The 21,705-nt window shown below is 37.5% G+C and overlaps 1 protein-coding gene across 1 annotated transcript in view; it reads right to left on the reverse strand.

The window, feature by feature from the left end:
- LOC122797720 (CUB and sushi domain-containing protein 3) overlaps positions 1-21,705 on the reverse strand; it is a 5,249,173-nt gene that overhangs the window by 2,392,787 nt on the left and 2,834,681 nt on the right. The window lies entirely within an intron of this gene.

Genomic DNA, 21,705 nt, shown 5'->3' on the forward strand with positions numbered 1-21,705 from the left:
AATGTTCAGTAAAACGGACATTTGCATTCACGGATGTGTTTCATAGGGATAGGAAAAAGTTGACCAATATCAAGAAATGCCCTTTTCCCCACTGTAGTGCATTCTCGGAGTTGGTATATATAAGTGGGGGCTGCAGCCCCCACCTGTGTGGGTTTGACATACTGCAGTATATGTCACGTTGGGAATGTTGGGCAACTTTAATTTTTCCCCTGTGAAATATATTTGCGAATGTGAACGTTCATTTAACTGAACGTTCCCTGTTTTTTGTTCATTGAAGAGCAGGTCACTGAATTGTGATTTCGACAAACTGATATAGACCCAACTTAATCATCATATATGGAAATTTTTATAATAGCCAGTCAATTAGCATCTTTAGGAAGTGGGAGATATAATGGAGTATATAAAGAAATTCCATGCAGTCAATGACTAAAGTCAGATGTGTGCCCAAGACTTACAACTGTGAGATAGCGACCTTCCCTTTTAAGATTTCATACTGCTTTGTAAATGTTTCATTAAGAAAACAGTTGCTGTTGTGAATTTAGTTTAACCTCATAGAGCAGAAACAGAGTAGGATGTTCATTTGGAGACTACATGTTAGATAGTAGCAATTCTTTTTCCTGGTGATTGACAGACATTTATCATCTGGTTCTACTAAAAAGAGTGTTTCCAGCCCCACCACCCCAGTAAACTGCAATAACTTTTGAGGTAGGTTTACACTATTGAGGTGTACAGATGGTAGAGTTTCATACATTGGGGTATAAGATGCTTTGCTTTGAACATACACACAAAAAACTTATTTAAGTCTGAGAAACCTAGTTCACTCATTTTTGCTTAAAGAGAAATGATATTTGCTTGTTTTTTTTTTTTTTTTTTTTTTTTTTTTTTGCAAAGCAAAATCCTAGCATAAACACACAAGAAACTGTTGTCTTTAAGCTGTTTCCTTGAAGCAAAATTCATTAGCAATCGCTTCAATTAAACAAAAATAGCAAAACAGAATTTAGGGAAATAATAAAATGAGGTAGACAGTGCATACCAAAGGATTGTGCTCCCTTCACTGCTATGAATTTATGCAGTCATCTCTGACATCACTCAGACTTATGGAGGCAGTTCACCCACTGCAACCACACATACACACACACACACGCACACACACATAAACAAACGCACACATGCACGCACACACACACACACACACACACACACACACACACACACACACACACACACACAGACAAACACAAACACAAAATCATTTCATACATGTGCGTACTCAATGAATATTTTCATCGTTGAGTAAATGAATATAGTGATAACAGTAGGCAGTCCAGGGTGTTCTGAACTGACAGATCCAGGGCATGGTCTTCACAACCATAACCACAACCATCTAGGTTACTAGTCAGAAACAGTATTTGCTCTCTTTAAAACAAATTGATAGGGTTGATCTTGCAATTTAGTTTGAAAAATACCTTTACTTAGAGGAACATGGTGGTTGAAGTCTTACAGGAACTCGTATCATAGTCATCAAAGGGAGTCCACTATGTCATTCCCATTTATTGTTTGGTATATGGAATCTTGTTTTTTAAAGCTGTTGTATAACCCAAAGGCATAAGATACTCCCTTCTACTATTCAAGCCTTTCTGTCCAAACTCTAAGCACAATCTACATTCTTCTTTTTACTGTGGAAAAATAATTTGTGTTGTATTATATCATTGGTCATGCTCAGAAACAAAACAAAATGAGAATGGATACCTATGAAAAATAACTGTGCCATTAGTTTTGTGTTTGCTGCTGCTGTCCAGCACCAGAGAGATGATTCCGGGTAAACCACGATCTCCATCCCCACAGGTCTAGATTTCTCTTGAACAGAGTCAGCGAGGTGGTGGTTTTGATTTTTTTTTTTTTTTGAGGTGGAGCATGTCCATTTCCGGGGGTTGGATGGCCTTGTATGGCACATGTCACCACTGAGCAGACGGTAATGACACTGAATAGAGGTGGAGTTTCTTTTTCTTCAATCTGGCATATATCAGATTTTGGAGTCCCTTTATCCTTTTTTGGGAGGAACTTTTGGGTCTCTCCAATTGCTGCAGATGTACAATGACCTACTAGATCTGGCGGATCCTTCATGATCAGGTGGGCAATGTGTAAGAGGTCTTTTCTAACCTTTAGCAATGTGTGAGTGTCAAAGAACACCAGCTATCTGTTTCTGAGTCCCTTGGATAAGGATTCCAGAGCATCTTTCCACTATTTCTTTCCAGTTTGCAGTTCATCTGCAAACTTGTCTTTGCCAAGTAAGTCCCATGTTGGCCTGTACTTTGAGAAGTAGATGCCAAACAATGGTCAGGTAGGCTGTATGGACTGCTTTCCCTCATCAATGGCCTTGGTGACTGGCATGATCTTCCTTGACAAAGCCACTGGGTCGGGTCCAATGTCTGCAAGTCCCGTTTGCTGAACCTCTGCCAGTATGTTGGCAATGTCTGTGTGGGTTCAGTTTTTTTTGTATCATTTTGGACTAATTGAGCATATCTGTGAGTTTTTCCACCCAGGTTCCTAACTATAGCTGAAAAAGGCCTTATGATTGGATTTATCAATAGCTTTCTCCTCTTATTGTAAAGAGTTTGTAAAGTTTGTTGGGTCCCACCAGACTGGAGACGTTGCCTTGTGGAAAAAGTCTTGGTTTTGTTGGGATTGCCCTGATCCATCACAGTCCTGGAGGTGTTCATAGATGGCATTTGTAAGGGTTGACACCAGTCTTGAGTAGTAGTGTGTTTGCTTTAGAGAAGCTTTTTCACTATGGTCTTTTTTTTTCCAGTAGATTAGTTTATGATCAGATCTCACCAATGAGGATATACTTTCGGTGTGGAGCATTTTGTCCCCATGTTTGTGACAATGAGATCTAGTATATTTAACAGTGACTAGCTGTTCCATGCATTTGAATTTATGAACTCCAGGAACCATGGGCTAGATGGTGTGAGATACATTTATACCCTCCAGTGTCTTCAGGAAACATTTGTAGAGCAGTTTTTGCCTATTGTTAGTTGCACACCTGGATGGTTCAAGCTTCATGCGTTGTACCAACCTGGAGGTGTGTGGAGTATCCTTTATGAATATGGATACCCGCATGATATGAGGTAAAACCCTAATAGTGCGGGGTGCTCTCAGGGCATGTCATCATCCCAGGCAGACACTGGATCCCCTGACTGAAGACACATGACCCATTGTTTAAGTGATGTCATAAAATTCTCTCATCTCTATATTGTGGCATTCTTGAAGGTGAAGGAAGGATACTGCTCAGGGTCATACCTGCCTCATACCTGCAATCCATAATCAAGCTCTACTCCTTCTGTCTCTTTTCATGCAGTCAGGGCCTCAGGTCGCTCTTCACACCAGCATGACACAATGACTGTGTCATATTTGTACTTTGCTGTGAGGTGACCAGTGCTTGTGTTATGTGGACTGTGACCCCCTGGGGTCAATTGTGTCTGGGGGGTGGAGTGTGAGTGGACAAGGAGTCACCTAGTCACCTTATATGTTTATGGTTGGTGTTGTGTGCTTTTTGGCCACTGCTTTGCACACTGCTTGTGTTTTTTTTTGTGGTTTATGGGGGTAGTGGTTGGGGTGTCTTGTTGTTTTGGTTTCTGCTCTGCTTTGCTGCTGTTTAGGTTTTATTTTTACTTTTACTTTGTAGGTTGTTTGTGTGTGTTGTGTGTGTATGTGTGTGAGTTCAGTGAGTGGGTAGCATTATGTTATGTGTGGTTGGTTTTTGTGGTCCTCCTGTCTGGTCTTGCCAGTGTCCTGTCTTGAGAGAGCAGCCCAGTTTCAGCTCAGCCTGCTGCATCTCTCTCTGCAGTATTTGTGTTATGTGGGAGGAGGAGAGAGAGTTGGGTTGTCTGTGTACATTATACTATAACATTGCCTCAAGATTTCCAGATTCACCAGCTGGAGAGGAGAGGAATTGACAACTGACCTTTGGACATGGATAACAAACAACAAACAACAAACAAACAAAAACAAACAAGAAGTATATAAACAAGTCTAACTAGGTTCATGCTAGAGCAAACAAGGTGAACCAATTTCAGTAAGATACAGTTCAAATATTCAGGCACTATAAACCTTAATTCGAAAATCAGAAGGGCAAGTCCAGCTCCCCCAGCCTCTTCAACCACCTAGTAAAAGACAACTAAACCAAGTAACCTAAAATAACTAAAGCAAAGCCCAAGTGCCTAAACACTCTACACTACACTTGGTACCTCTATCAAGCCACACTTCCCAACTTAGAAGGACCTGTCCTGCCTGCCCGCCCACCACAGTGCTTGCCACAAACCTTGTAGACAAAAACAACTGGTCTGAAAACAAAAGTGCTTAATCCAAGACTTGAAAAAAACTTGAATGAATAGTTAAGTTATAAAAGCAGTAATAAATAGATTAAAAAATAAATTAGAGAATGTCTTAGTCTGACAAAGTGTTCACAATCCACATTTAACCCAAAGCATAGATCCAGCATCCAGATCAGTCTATGCCACAGCAAACTTCAGTAAGAAACAGTTCAGATATGCATGCACTATTGCTATAAGCCTTTAACCAGAAATTTCCAGGCTCAGAAAGGGGGCAGAGTCTCTCACCTCCCACAACCCTCAGACTGTAAAATAACTGCTAAAAAAAAAAAAAGCTGGCTTGCAGTAATTAAGAAACCAAATTAATACAAGACACTGACACCAGACAAGCAGTTCTCAATCAGCAGTTCTCAACCTAGAACAATGCCACAAACTGTCAGTTCACAAACAACAGACAACAAAACACTCTCAGTGCAAAAAAAACAAGTGTTTCCACCAAAAAAAGTTTTTAAACCAAAAAGGCCAAATGAAGTACACAACAATAAAATAAATACAATTGAAATTTAAAAAGAAAAAAAAAAAGTAAAAAGTAAAAACAAAAACACACAGTTTTTTTTTTTTTTTTTTTTTTTGAACAAGTGCTGAGAGATCAAAGAAACAGATTTGAGTGTGCTGAAACTAAAAACTGGCTAGTTAAGAAAAAAAAACAGAAGAGGCTTCCCTCAAACAACACAAGGGGGGGGGGGGCAGAAAGCCTACAAATAGTCTGTACCACTTAAATCAGTGGGCCTTTCCTGGTTCACAATAACTATTAAACCTTAAAATTACTGAAGTACCAAACTGCATTTGCAAATCTGCTGCTGAAGGTAATGTATGATCCATTGGAAATTTTAAGGTAAAATCTGATGGGAATAAGCAATGGGCCATGCAATTTGCAACACCTTTCATACATTTGCTAGACCAAAAAACTTTCCAATGAATTTGATAAAGAAAGGAGGTAGGCAAAAACATGAATCTTTTTTAAAAAAAGTGTCTTTTCTTTGTGTAGTGGCGAGGTGGTAATTATATGAAGTAGCAGCTTGTGCTCAGAGGACTTGACCCTTGTACTAAGTACTTCTTTCATACGTCTGTTCATTGTCGATGATCACATGCATAATGTGCTTAGTAGAATGCTATTACTTCCTCATCGCCTTCTTCTGACAACTTCTTATGAATATCAGTTTTTGTTTACCTTACAATACAGAATATATGAATATATATATATATATATAAATACACATATACACACACACACACACACACACACACACACACACATATATAATTTTATGTTGAACAGATAAGTTTTACATAGTCATATATAATTTTATGTCGAACATATAAGTTATACTTAAGCAGTAGTTTTTTTTAAAGTACAGTTGCAAATACATTGTTAGAAGATCATTTTATGAATATCAATGAAATGAAAGGAGGGCTCCAAAAATTTACAAGTTAGAAAAATTATTTGCTTAATTTTAGATAGCAAAATTAATAATAGTATAAAAAATGTTGACATAAAATTCAAGCCAAGCATGATGATAACAAAGCATACAGTTTCTGATATTTTCATAGTTCTTACTAAGGTTCAGATTAGATATTCATGTGACCATATCAAATGTCTCACCGGCCTCAGCTATAGCAGTTTAACAATTGCCTCATTTTGCACCAGCCAAAAAGAGAGATAATGACTGAACTATTAAGGCCAGATTATTTATAAATGCTATGCTGAAAAATGAATTATATCTATAAATATGTTCGCCTTTTGAGAAGCAGTTAGTTTAGTCAATCAGTATAATAAAATTAATGAATGCTGACAGAGCATTTACAATTAATAAATGGCAGAAGCAAGTCAATGGAGAATGCCACTAAGCAAACATAATAAGCAAATTAATAAACAAAGGCACAGCAAGTAGGCATAAACCTGAAACTGTTGTATGATGGACACGATGAAGACTGCACCTTCTGTTCTATCAGATGTATGCCATGCTGACGGCAAGACTATTGAATAAATGTACTCATTTCCAGTAGTCGATATACTGGTAGCAGTCATTCCTCTGAATTACTCCATGGATCCAAATCAAAATGGGTTCTGATCACTCTATAACAAATGATGTCAAACATTTATAGAATATATTAACCTCTTTACTTTCTTTTGCTAACTGGGTCAGAGGAGAAAGACCATTTTAATTCTTGACATATTTGACTTAGCTTAAAGATAACAACAAAGCAGACAGTCCCTGGGGGTCATAATCCATATGGAAAAATATCATCACTATGAAAATATATATATCTTTAGGTTTTAGGATTATACAGGGGAGAATCTAGCTAGAAATTTAACAGACTATCTTGTTAGGCATTTAATCCAGATGGAAGTAAAACCATGTCATTGTTGCTAAAATCGAAATGTTTGTTAAGACAGAGAAAACAAGGAGATAATCAGGAAGGAGTAGAAGACTACAGCAAGAAGATAGTAGAAAGTGGTACACATAAGAAACTGCAAGAGTGATGAATCGCACTGAGAAGACAGGAGGGGATAGAGTACTGAAGTAAATTGAAAGAATTAGGAGTGAAGCGAAGTTTGGAAGAGAAAGTCAACAGTCAAAGTGGAATTAGGTAAGGAAACAAAGAACAAAGAAAGCACACACACACACACACACACACACACACACACACACACACACACACACACACACACACACACACACACACACACTTAGCCACACAAATACAAACACACACACAAACACACACATACACACATACACACACACACACTTAGCCACACAAATACAAACACACAAAGGGTACAGATTATTAAGAAAAGGACTCTAGGAAAAAAAAAGAAACTCCAGTAATTCTCTCAGGGATATCTTAGAAGACAATAATTGAAATATAAAGTAGATAAATTAATGAACAGCAGGAAAGGGAGAGAAGAATAGTTTGCAAGAACTGCTGAGAGATGGCAAAAGTTTAACAAGTTAGCACAGTGCCATGTGATACCTACATGGTATCACTGACAGAAGTGAATGGTACACAGTGATACTAAGCAACAGGCATACTGTCAATGATTTTCAGAGAGAACAGGGTAGCGAAGGCTGGGAGAAGACACCATATAATACTGAATATTTGTGGACAAACGTTACTGCTGTCAGTATTGGTTGAATGACCAGATTGTCACGAGCAGCACTTGTCAAAGAACTGAATTCCGTATGTAAGGTAATTAGGATCGGGTACTGCAGGAAAAACATAATTTTGAAATGGAAGTTTCAGCATTATGGATAAATTTGTGTACATGAGCATGTGGGAGTAATCGTAGCTTAGGCTTAGGTTAACTGATAGGGAAGGGAAAAGTGTGTGTGTGTGTGTGTGTGTGTGTGTGTGTGTGTGTGTGTGTGTGTGTGTGTGTGTGTGTGTGTGTGTGTGCACTTTTTCATAGGGGTGAAAGGCAGTGAACCTGTGGGAAATAAAAAACTTAAAACACATTCAGTATATTTACTTGGTACAGTTTAAAATCCAATCATTGAGACCAGGACAGTGACTATTTGTGCAGTCTCTTTAAATATTTTAGAGATAACCTGTGTTTTTTTTTCCGTACGTTTCCTTTACCATGGGCCACTGGGTTCCCACTAGTCCCACTGCATAAAATTATTGTGACCCAACTTCTGCCCAGAGTTAATTTCCTATATTTGAATGGTTTAGTTTTTTTTTTTAAATAATTTGGTATTTGTTTTAAAAGAAGAAGTAAGCACAATTTAATACCAAATAACATTTGCTTCCTCTGGTATGGTTTTATCCTAATTTTCCGATTCCTGCAAAATGTTAATTTTTAACTTAATAGTTTTATAATATTTCAATACTTAAAATAGGATTTCTCATTTTGGGAGTTTAGTTTTTAAGAAGGAAGGGGGATTTGGCAGTCCATTTCACAAGTTTAGTCCCATGTTCCGAAGTAGGGTTAGAATTAAGCAAAATGTTTTCTGTATAATATTCCTTGGTCCAGAGGGCCTGGTTTTCCACTAGTCCCCCTTCTTTATGTTCTAAAGTTCTGATTCCCACCAAAGATTAATCTTTAAACATTATAAAAGTAAGCATGATTTCCACTAGTACCCCTGCATATAATTTTTGGTAACCGCTTCATGCCCAAAGTAAATTGCTTATATCTGAATCTTTTTAAGGAGCAGAGGTAAACACATTTTAATATAAAAAAAATGTCCCCTTCCTCTAGTATGCTGTTACTCCCCCTCCATAATAGCTAGGTTTCCATTTCCCACCATAGGTCAATGGCTTAATATTCTTAACTGGGCCACTCATTATATTCAATGCAATCGCAACAGAGAGAGAAACCCATCCCCAAACTTTAAACACCTGCTCATTTTAGTAGGCTCCTGCAAAGAGGTAAGAGAAATGTTGTTTGGTGTCCTAATAAGATAAGTGATTTCACCCCACATATTGCAGCCCTTTCTCTAGGGTCGGATAACTTGGCTCCAGTCACAGGCTATATAGCACTTTCACTTTTAAAGCATTATTTTTAAGGAGATGCATTTCTGATGAAGATGGATGATAGTGCCACTTAAGATCAGTGAATTATAGATCATTTCAGTTTTTAATGGCTACTTCGTTTAGTGTAAAATAACTCAACTGGTTTGTTTTTGTCAGAATTAAATCTTTAATAACTGAATTTTATTAAATCATTAACATTGTTTTTACAAACATGTAAGAGGATCCCAAATCATGCCAACTACATGTCACAAATTCATGAATAAAGGCAACACCCATTGACACACCCACACTAATTGGTTGACAGCCTTGGAGACCCCCCTCCAAGAAATAAATAGTGCAATCTGTTAGACGGCTCCTGCACTGAGCAGCTGAATGAGTTCTTCAGGGTGTTAGGTAACTGATCAGTCTCCGTGTGGTGTTCTGAGATGGCATAGATAGACACCTTTCTGGACTAAAAGAACGCCTTTTAAACGTAACCAATTAAATAAACTGAATTGTTTTTAATTCCCCAAGTTCATTGCTTTTCACCACCACGGAAAAGCGATTTGAAGATTACCAACATAGTAAAGCTGGCCTGAGACTGGAGAAGAAAAAAGTGGGCGTTTAGATTGATCCTCAGGATGATCCATAACTGAGATTTAACATAGCATCTTAAAGAAAACCAGCGTCCATTTGCTACACTAAGACTGCAGAAATAGTCACTGTTTGGGACTAAACAAATGAATTGTAAACTGTAGCAACTAAATAAACTGAATGTTTTAAGTTGTTTCCAACCAGTTCACTGCTTTTCACCACCATGAAAAAGTGCCTAAGGAACACCAACATCCTAGAACTTTCCTGGGACTGACCAAGAGAAAAGCAAGCTCTTTCAATTTAAAGTTTAATAAAAAATTTTTAACTGTATTACTCTACATCTTTTTCCCGTTGTTACCTCACAGCAAGAGGTTCTCCTGTTTGATTCTCGGCTGGGCTTGGGAGTGCCTTCCGTGCGTAGTTTGCATGTCCTCCCCGCGGTTGGGTAGCGATCGAAAGACATGCGTGTGTAAATGGGTGTGCCTTCGTTGAAGGTTGGGCGTCGAGCTGACACCTCGGCGTTTCATAAAAATCTACTGCCAATCATTAGCAGACCGGAGTTCCGCTGCAGCGACCCCTTACTGGGAAAAGTCAAAAGACAAACAACAACTCTACATCTTTTTCCCACAGGACTTAACTAAAGGATTCCACTAGTCCGTTTTTTTTTTGTTTTTGTTTTTTACTGGAGACACTCTGTTTTCTCTACACAGCAGAAAAGACTGACAGCTCTGTATTAGAACATTACCCCACCGCGATTTTTGCACATGAATGGGCGTGGCCAAAATGATTGACAGGGTAAGCCAGTGTGATGTTGCATGGAAAACATGGCTGAGTGACAAGCCATGCAGATTATTCAGTGACATAGTGAATATTCATTCTCTGACCGTTTTTAACAGAGGCTTTGTGGGGTTTTTTATGGTATTTTTAATTATAATTTTGCGCAGTAATTGCTTTTGCAGGGGGGCAAGCCCCCATGCAGCCCCCACTTTACATGGCTGCTCTCCATACAAACTAAACAACCAGAGTGTTAAGCAGAATATCATTTTGCAAGTGCATTTTCAAACAAAACATTAGTAAGTCGATTTTGTTTCTAATAAGGAAATTAAAAATTACAGCAAAAGCAATACATGTGCTCCATCTTGCAGGGTTATTTCAAAAGGTAATACCCCTCCCCATCACGCACGGACTATTAAACAAGATTAAACATTACATTAAAACAAGCATTTGGTCAAAAATCCATTACTTTTGTAAAGTTATCCACTCTTTTTTTCATAAAACCTTTGTTATCTAATAGCAATATCTGACATGCCATATACAGTGGTTACCCCACAGTCAGCAGTGTAGCCCATCCAGGAAGTTTTAAGTTTTTCAAAGGAAATACCAAACCTCTCTGTGCAAACTCAGGCATAAAGCCCTAGGATACTTTGTGTGCACAACAGGGATCCTGAAAAAGTAGCAGCTCTTAATTGCGCCATTCGGAAAAGTAACAAAAGCATTTGAAATGTCAACACAAAACTCCTGTCATGTCCATCATGTTTAAGTTAATTACCTTTATAAACCAACTAAAAAGACAAAACACCTGATCTTAAGAAATGATCATGTTACCGCGTGAAATTTCACAAAGCAGGAACAACGCATTTAACAGTATTTTGTTCATTTAAAAACTCGTATGAAATAAACATACATAAATTCACTGTAATCATAAAAAAAGCAACTCACCGCAAATCAAAGGGATGAAAAATCAACATGTAACTGATCTGAGTTTTTACTGGGTAAATTATTTAGTCTAAGATTTAATATATAAGGGAGAAAAGGCTTTGTACTTTAATAACTACAATGTTTAGCATACTGATTTTTCTGATGATGGTCTTCCAATGTTTATTCAAAGCACTTCTAAAAGTAAACATTATGCACAGAGTGCTGGGCAGGATTTGGGCAGGCCTTGCTACTGTGCAGCTGGTGGGGGTAATGTTCTAATACAAAACCAGACCGACTCCCAATCATCCACTCAGGCGGGAGATCTCTCAGTTGAGCTTGACCCCTTAAACCAATCCTCCTTTTTGGGGGTAGTGAGACTTGCAAATCCCCCCCCCCCCGGCAAGAGGGGCCACTCTCGCATTTCTGGAACACTGCTTTTTCTCTTCCCCCTTTTATTTAAAGAGATGAAAGAACACCAAAGAATAAATGAACATTACCTCGGTTCTTGGTTCCTTTATTTAATTTTAACAGGAACAAAACTTCCCTACCCTGATCTTGCCAGTCAGTCCAATATTACTCGATAAGAAAGACACAGAAGCTTACAAAAGCAAAGTGCATTTTTATTCCCCCATGCATACTGTGAGTACACTGTGCTGTATGCTAAAAGTAAGCAAAGTCTTAGATATCACTTTTCTTCATTATAAGAATTAACTAAGGGGAGAGTGGAGTATTACATTGGATAGGGAAATATTTAGATAATGCTATATATTGTTTCCCTTGAATTAAGAAAGGAGCCTGCTTTTTCTCCCTGATACACAATCCCCTTTAGTGCTACACTAACTCTACAGACCAAGGCAGATTCGTGATACACTTTGGAGAAAGGCCAAGAGGTACACTGAGATTTGTATTTCACTGCAGAATTGCGGTCTGTGTTTCTTTCATTGGCCTAATTCTAACTCTGTGACCACACCAAAATGTTTACAGCAGGCACTTATTTTTTTATCCTTTGTTTAACAACTAGGTGGAATGGTCACACGACCATTTCTAGCCATGGCTTGCATGAAAGAGATCAGTATAAGGAATATTCAAAAGTATTATGAATATCATAAACAGGAAGTTCTGGAATATACATGGTGCATATAACATAAGAGATTGAATGCATAAAGAAGCTATAGTTCAACTTTATTCCTTTTTAGGGTCACTATTGAATATAATAACCCTTCAACATATACCTCACCAAGAAACCAAATCAGCTTGAGACCTGAATGTTTACTCACAGACCACTCAACTGTCCCTGTTTTGGAGGAATATTCCTATTTTCAGGTCTGATTTACTGTTGCACAGGAGTCCCTACTTTTAGAGGTAAGTCCCTGTTTTCAGGCTTGATTTATCCATTCACTCATTTTTCTGAGAATCCCCCATCATCTCATGTGATGTTTGCAGCTGTCTAGTACAGAGAATAACACATTATATGACCAGCATATTAATGGCAACAAAAATTTAAAGAAAAGGATGCACATCTTGTAAATCCATTATTCTGCAGCAGAAATAAATTACATTGAGTGGTAGAATTTTAGAATGCAGTTTATTAAAATTTACAAATTTTGCAATGTCTCTTTGTTCATGTATTGATATTGTTCCACCATTTTTGTCACTCTCTGTTTTTTAAACATTTGTTGCTGAGCAGTATCCCACAATCTTACTGAAAACAGGGAGAGTTATGAACTCTTTGGTATTCCAGTTTTATGCTAATTAGATGTATAGATTTTGGCTAGATGTTCCTACTTTTCAAGGTCCTCTGCTCCTATTTTCAATGTCTGCAGGTTGACATGTATGTTTCCTCACTAAAATGATGTCACATCTTGGTGCCTGGACAGTGGTGGACAGTGGTGGTATAGCGGCAGCTAAACCGTATGATGAAGCTTTCAGTTTACCAGTCATTTTATGCTCCCATTAAGACTTACTATCATAAGTATTTGGCAGAGATCAAACGAATGAGATCATGACAACAAGTGGCTAAAATGAAGATGGTTTGCAGGGTAGCTGAGCTCAGGATTAATATCAAAGTGTGAGAAATGGCAGTCAGTAAGGATTTTGAAGTATACCTACTTTCCCATTGGACTGAGAGGAGTCATTGAGGTGCTCAGGAGATCTTGTAAATCTCCTAGAAGAGGTGCATGCGGCACTGCATACAAGATGGGGGCCGTGAGGCACTCCCAGGGAATTTGTAGGGTTTATGTGAACTGGAGACTCTCAGACAGAATACAGAAGTCAGGTCTAGCCTGCTCAAGTTGTTATCAACACAGTCTTCAGCAGTAAAGCAGGATTGCTCTATAGACGGGCTTTTTCAGGAAGTGAATTATAAAAATATAGGCTCAGACACTTCCACTTAATACTCCTAGTATTGTAAGAATAATGAAAATGTCTTTGTAGAAATATGCTAAACAATGAGTACTGCAGAAAAGGAAGAGGGGGTATTGTTTGCTGAAGCAGTAATGCTACTTATCCTTAGAAATGTAGTTAGAAAAAATGACAGAAGGAGCAGGTGATCCCTGGGATAAAGTTAACTAGCAGTTCTCAATAATATTCGCATATACCAAAAAATGTCTGCTTAATGTAATGTTCATTGTAATATTCATGTTTGTGTGTGTGTGTGTGTGTGTGTGTGTGTGTGTGTGTGTGTGTGTGTGTGTGTGTGTGTGTGTGTGTGTGTGTGTGTGTGTGTGTGTGTGTGTGTGTGTGTGTGTGTGTGTGTGTGCGCGCCACTACTGGCACATTTTATCTAACCTTTAATATACTGTTTTATTTTAGCCCTACTTTCAGATCTGTATCCCCAAAGACCATTCCTTTATTCATAGTCATACTTCTTCCCTACAGGATCAAAAGCTCCGTGGACAAGGAATTTCTCTTACCGTGTCCACTATTCTAACATCCCCAGCACCTGACAGTTGCAGTCCTGAGTGCATAATCCTTTGGATAAGATGTCAATCTGAGGCCCCCATCTGTCTGCATTAAGGGTAGATGCAGTGAGATCTTTTACATCAACCTGAAATATTGAGAAGTGTAGGGGGAAGTTCCCCCATGCCCTGGCCAAATTTACTCTAGTAGTATAAACACCAACAGATGTCTCCCCTGGAAGAAATCTAATAGCCTAGTGGGACTAATCTCGTCAAAAATGGATATTTAAATTAAAAGTTTTAAATTAAATGATCTCTATCTTCATTTAAAAAGTGAAGAAGAAAATAGTATGCATGTTGCCAGTCCTAAGCAGTGTTTATGGTAACTGGGGGGAGAGAAACACGTATTGGTGCACAATAATGGCTGCGGGAGGGTGGATGGTCCATTTCATTGTCTAGGACCCCATTTGAGCATGATCTAGTCCTGTCAATGGCACTGCGATGAGAAGTTCTTCTACAGGCATGTTCAGTATGGTCCTTGTGAGCTCCACATGTATCAGTATATAAACAACTACTTTTATTACATACAGCCTTACTATGGACTGGCTTACATATCACAACTTTACCTCTGAACATTCAGGACATGACTAAATTGGACAGGAAAGTGAAAAGAAATCTGGTGCCCTTTTAATGTTACTGACCTTGTTATATCTGACAGTTGTTTGTGATGAATCTATGGATTACACGTTGCAACAACTCACAATAGTATATTTTTACTATATTGCACCTAATCGCCTCACTTAGTTTTTGAAGATTGATGATTTTGTTTCATTTTTGTAGTATGTTGCTGAAAGGAGTGCAGGAGGCAGACTTGCATTTTATCTTTACCTGATGTTTTGCCGAATGTAACACATGATAAAGTCAAAATAGTGCCCAATGAATAAAAGAGTATGGTGGAGATGTCTGTTAAAATATTTTTCATGCCCAAGGATCCTCCCTGTATTCTAACATGTGTTTAATTTCTGAAGACTTTTACTGGTTCAGCCTTTGCAGTCATTGAATAAAATTGTAAGTATGACACAATAGCCCGTTACTGCATTTCTGTAAAATACCTTGCTATTATCCACATCCAATAATGAAAGAACATTTTCCATTTGCTTAAGACATCTCTTCAATTGCAGTAAATAAACAACTTTAGAATTGTCTTCATTTTCCATTAGCCTAACTGGAATTAATGTACACTTTAGAATTTTAATATGAAGTTGTTTTCAGTCATAACAGGTGCAGACATATATGGTCTGGTGCAGAATAATGTACATAAGATATTTCCCACAGAGCTTTTTTGAAAGAATTTCTATGCAGTTTAGTGGATGTTAATTTTTGGAGGAGCACTTTTCCAGTATTCGTCTGATGTACTCTAAGGTCATTACCTCTTCCATTTTATACAGTGTCAAATACTGCCCAGATGGGAAAGTATAAAAAATGATATAGATAAACAACTGGATTTTAAAGAATGGCACATGTTCCGGACACTCTAATAAGCACTCTTTGATGGGGATTTTATTGACGGATGACAAAATATATGCAGATCTTAATCTTAGCTATGGACTCTCACTGATGTTTAATTTACTTCAAATGTTTATTGTCTCACAGCTGCTCTGTGAAGGTCATCTGAGGAAATATTCATAGTTGTTAGTGTTAATTTCTCTCCTGTGATAGCAGGCAGCTCAGTTATAATTACAATATTATTTTCTTCAGCGCTGCATTCATATAACGCTTTAACTGCCATGTAAAATTTTGTTCAGTGTTTTTGTTCTGAATATTCAATATAGCTGTTATCATCTTAATAGTAAGTATATTATATACCAGCATTTGCAAACATTGTATTTTTTTATATTAAAACTGCTTCTGAAATGATGGTAAGTATGTGAATATGAATTTAATTCAATTTACTTTTTCAATTTGTTTGCCTAGAACTGCCTTTAACCAAAACACCCATAAATATTACTGATCGAGTCTCAATGGATAGTACGGAAAACAGAATGCACTATAAATATTTTGCACAGGCATTAATGTAGTATCATTTTTCTTTTATCTTCCTCTCCTTATTCATTTGTTATTCCTTTAGATGTCTACTTGTATAGCCATGTCAAAGTTTTATGAAAATCTGCATTTTTGTTTGGTAACAGTAGCAAAATCAGGTACAAAGGAAACACTGTAAAAATTATAAATCTGATTACAAATCTGATTACTCTTGTGTCAAAGTAAATACAATACTTTTACCCCATTTGATGACTGAGAGCTGTTTTGCATAACACTGATTTGTTTGTTCACATAGTGTTTTCTTCATTCTATGAACTAAAACAGTGGGTTGTCACAAGCAGAAATAATACCAAAATGATACAATGTTGCAATTATGAAGAAGCCTGAGAACATACCTCTCAGCCTCTCAATGCAAGAAATCTGGACAAAGCCAAAGATAATGGTGGGACAAAGGCCCAAAAATAAGGACAGATTTTAAATATCATTCCTATAAACTTATAAAGTTGCTGGAATGACAGATTTTGCATTATTATATATTTTCTGAAGGATACGAAGTCTGAAACTCGAATGTCTGTAATTATTTAGTATTATTTAATGACTTCAATCCTCAATAATTTGCCAGAAAACAACACTTTTAATGAAGAACAGACCAAAAATAAGATGCAAAAAATATGGACAATCTGAGAAATCTGGACAGTTGAGAGGTATGCCTGAGAATCATTAATATCTGTGTAGTGGCTGACTTAGCTGAAGGTAGAAAAAGAATCACACTGCATGTTTAGAATTTTGTATCCATGCATTACACAAACTAAAAGAACTTTTTTTTTTTCAAATACCTTTATTGCATTATCACTTGTCTCATAGGCAAATTGACATTCAGATACAAGTAATCAAACTATGTTATCGTAACAAATATTATACTTCACATATATTGCTATATATCATATAACCTAAGCAATATTACTTAAATTATTCAATTTCTGCTTTTTTTTTTTTAAAGAAACAGCTGCTTCATTAAACCATTACTAGCAAGTGGCAATAACAATACCATAAATATTTTCCCTTTTACTAAAGGAGTCGCAGTTTAAAAGTAACCATCTTGTTTGTAAAGGCATGAGCACTGAAAAGCTTGGGGAGGACTCTCATGTAATTCTACCCAGCCTTAGACTAAGGAATGAAAAATATAAGAATATAAAGGCCTTAACTATAAGGCTAACCTATTTTAGTCAGTGTCTTCCATCATACATTAGCAAGTAACATACCATAAAAACAATGAAATACAAACTAAGTTTGTGCAGCCCTGTAGCTGTTCAAACACTCTGCAATAGACAGCCTGATTACCCCATTAATAATTTGTTACTACTGGGGATATACTAGCTAACTGTGCTGACAGATATACTACTAGACCGCACAGCACTACTTCAACGCAAGACTGCTTGCATACTGTCTGCATGCGTGACTTGTGGGTAGTCAGCTGATGTTTCTTTTTAGGAATTCTTATCCCTTTCCTGCCTGGGGAAGTCAGTCCATTCTTCCTTGCAATGTTGAGTGCACTCTGCTTCCCTATCCTAGCTCCAATCATACCAACCCCCATGACAACTACCATTACACCCTTCCAGCTCCCACTACAGCTATCATTATACCCTTCCAAACTCCTCCCCACTATATCTCTATCCATTCATCATTCTTCTCACCCCTCCCATTACTCACTCTTTATTCAACCACTGTCCATGGCTCACACATCATATCTCACACACTCTTCGCCCTTCCCACACAAAGTAGCAAACCTGCATACCTTCCAACCAAGGGAGCCCGCAGGATTTTTTGCAGGGGGGTGCAAACCCAGAGCCCCACCCACATAACTATCCCCGCCCCCTGCCAACATAGCCCCACCCATGTCCACACCCAAGCCCCGCCCACACAGCCATTCCAGTGTCCCATTACTTGGCTATTTCTCCCCATTTGCCATAGACACTGTTCAAATCTCTGTGTGCATACTGTTTTATGCTTTAGTTCTACAATGATTACAGGCAGTTGGATTTAATTTACAACTTTTATTTCAAACATTATAGCCCAAACACTGAGACATTTACTAAACCTAAAAAAGCAATAGTCTTACAATGAAAACAGACTTGGCAGTAAAGCTTCTCTACTTTTGAATCTCACATTCAATGAAACTGCATTGAAACCCACATTTAAAAGAAAAAGCATCTGGCCAGTGGCAGGTTATTTACCTTTGAACTGTTTTCAAGCAATAGGCTCCTTGCACACTGTTAGGGCCATGCAAAAGATTTGATTTACCTGAGTGTATTAATTATAATATATAATTGAATTATATCCCTTGTATTATACAGCAACACTTGAGTGTCTCTGAAGTAAAAGTAATCTGAATAATTCCACATTAAAGATATCTGAAACTAATGAAGATGTTGTTGCTAGAAAACTATATATTTCAGTGTTTCATCTACAAATTCAGTGCCTGCTTCTGTCAAAGAATAAATTGCCTATGTTAAATTAAAAAATGGTAAGCTGGTATATTGCAATAGAAAATGGATGGCAAGCTGGAAAACAGGTTCATAGTTATTAGGCATCTCATCCAAAGGAGGACATCCTCAGGACTGCAGCATACAGATGTACATGCTGTTGGAATAGAACCTCATGCCTCTCCATTAAGATGCAAGTATTCTACTTGTGGTGCTACTAACATAGCTTTAAAACTTTATACCACAATAGAGATACCATTTGCTAAACAAAACAGTTGCACATTGTAAATAGACTTGGCATGAGCAGCAGTAAACTTCACTTCCCTTAAAACTCAGTTCCTTGAAAATGCACTTAATTCCACCTGCTAACACTAACTTGAGCATTTTGCTTTCTCTCTCACAAACATACCACAACCCTCAAGGCCTCAACCTTAGTGCAAGAAATCTGGACAAAACCTAAAATAAATAGGGCAGATTATAAATATGGCTCTCAACTTAGAAAATTGCAAGAGTAACAGGATTTGTGTTAGTATGCATTTTTCTAAATGATATGACATCTAAAACTGAAATGTCTCATTATTTAGCAACTTCAATCCTTTTAGGAGGAATATGGGGCAAAAATCTGGACATTCTGCAAAACCTGGACAGCTGAGGGTATGCTACCTCCCTCTTATACACACAAACAAAATAATTCTGGTCAGACTTGAATTAGTTCTGGGAAGGTTGCACTGAACGGCACCATGCTTGATCTGAAGTGGGTGAAATCCTGGTAGCCAGTGATAACTGATCTGCAGCTCAGCAATGTGGAGCATTAAAGCATTTTTAGCAGAGCATTGTTTCATCACTACCTATTGTGTTTGCACATAAGCTGTAGCTATTTCAAACATTTGCCTTTTTTGATTACTACAGAGTACATTTACCCACCAGAGCTATTGTGTTTTGACTTCAGTGTGGAGCTTACCTAGTTGTTGCAGGGCTTGGCTTTTAAGTAAGGTAGCAATGCTTATTTACCATATACCATTAAAGCCACCCAACTACAAAAGTGTACTAACACACAGACACTGCTATAAGACACTGGTCTCCAATAAAACGTAATGAGCTTCTGAAAATACTGTAATCCTGTCCTTTTATTACAAATACTGTCATATGCATTTCGATACCCAAGGCTTATACATTATCTAGTTATGTAAATATTCTCTGCATGGCAACAACGAAAAGGCTTTCAATGCTGGTAATTCTTTAACAATATGCTTACTAAAGCTTACTTGCATCTTACAATCTCCGACAAGCTTACCTGATGTTCATTCAACCATGGCTACTTAAAACAGTGCAACAAGGCACTGTGACAGCATGCAGTTCCTGAATAATAAGAAGCATAAATCAACAGTATAAAATCTGATCGAAAACCAGAACATTCTGCAAAATCAAGGACAGATGAAAAGCCACGGTCGTGATCTACCTTGGATGGGGGAATACTCTGCACACTTACACTGCATAACTGCTCCTTGCCTTCCTTGGACACATCCAGAGCCACTACAATGGGGTGGGTGGGGTGCAATAAGTATGTCATAATTTGAAATGTCTCTGGCTGACAGTGATGGCTCTGACACTCATACCTCAACTTCAGAGCAAGAAATCTGGACAAAAGCCATACATAGAACTAGAAGTGGGACACAGGCCCAAAAATAAGGCCAATTTTAAATATTGCTCTTATTAACTTAGATAATAGAACAGTAGTAGATCTTGCATTAGTAATTTTCTGAAGGGTATAAAATCTGAAACTCAATCTTTAATGACTTTCCACTAATTTGCCAGAAAACCACAATTTTATGAAAAACAGACCAAATGTGATGCAAAATACCTGTCAAAAGGGACACCTTTTTAATATTAACATTGTTAACTTGAGCAGCTAACAAAATAAGAGCATCTACATGCATTTCTGAAATAAAAGTAATCTATAACTCTGATCACTACAGTTATATATAATTGTAAACCCTCCACATTTTCTTCCAAAACTGCCATTTTGGAGGAGGGATTATTAGGAGAGCAACATTTTGAGCCAAAATTAGGGACAAATGAGAGGTTTGGATATTCCTAATCTACAAAGTGATTTGCACCCTCTCAACCTCTTAATGCAGGAAATCTGGACAAGGCCCAAATATATTGGGTGGAACATACAAACACTACTAAAAATTGCTCTTGTTATATATGTATATTTTTCTGAAGGTTATGACGTCTGAAACTCAATGTCTGTCATTTAGTGACTTAATTCCTAAATGATTTGCTAGAAAACCACAAATTTTATGAGGAACAAACCAAAAATAAGAAGCAAATATCTATTCATTCTGCAAAGATATGGACAACTGAGAGGTATAGTTCAACCGGGCTGTCTGAGTTCTACCCCTCACAAAATCATGGTCAAATGGAGCCTCCCTGCAGCCATTCCAATGTCCCATTCCTTGGTTATTTTGCCCCATTTACCATAAACACTAATGTGCATACTGCTTTACTTCTGCGATGATTTAGGATTTCATTTGAAAGTTTTATTTTGCATTTTACAGTACAAACCCTAATACATATCTGTTAAACAAAGCAATGCAGTCTCACAATGAAAATAGACTAACATTAAAACTTCTCTGCCCTCGAAACTCACATGCATTGAAACAGCATTGAAACCCACATTCAAAGAAAATACATTTTGCCAGTGGCAGATAAACTCTGGGCTGTCTTCAAGATCATAGGCCCCTCGAATATAACATACACATGCTCTTTGATACACCTTCCTGACTGTATTACATTATATTCCTTGTACAATACAGTACAGTTGTTAGAGGGCATTTTAAATTTGTTTTGAACATTTTTCCAGTAAACAATGAAACAAAATGCATACACCAATGACAAACTGCCCAATTCAGAACATTTCCATCATAAAGTCTACTCAACCTTCTATAGTCCACCAGTATCAGTAAAAATATGCACAATCTCTGTAGTAAAATCCACATTAAAGAAATTTGTAACTAATAAAGAGGTTGCTGCTAGCAAACACTTTACATGTCATTGTTTAATCTACAAATAAAGTGCCTGTTACCCTTGGAAGAATAAATTGCCTTTGTTGCATGCAATAAAAAATGATAAGCTAGT

This window comes from Protopterus annectens, chromosome 3.part1 (assembly GCF_019279795.1).
Source record: "Protopterus annectens isolate FY-2018-M chromosome 3.part1, PAN1.0, whole genome shotgun sequence".
Lineage (NCBI taxonomy): Eukaryota > Metazoa > Chordata > Ceratodontiformes > Protopteridae > Protopterus > Protopterus annectens.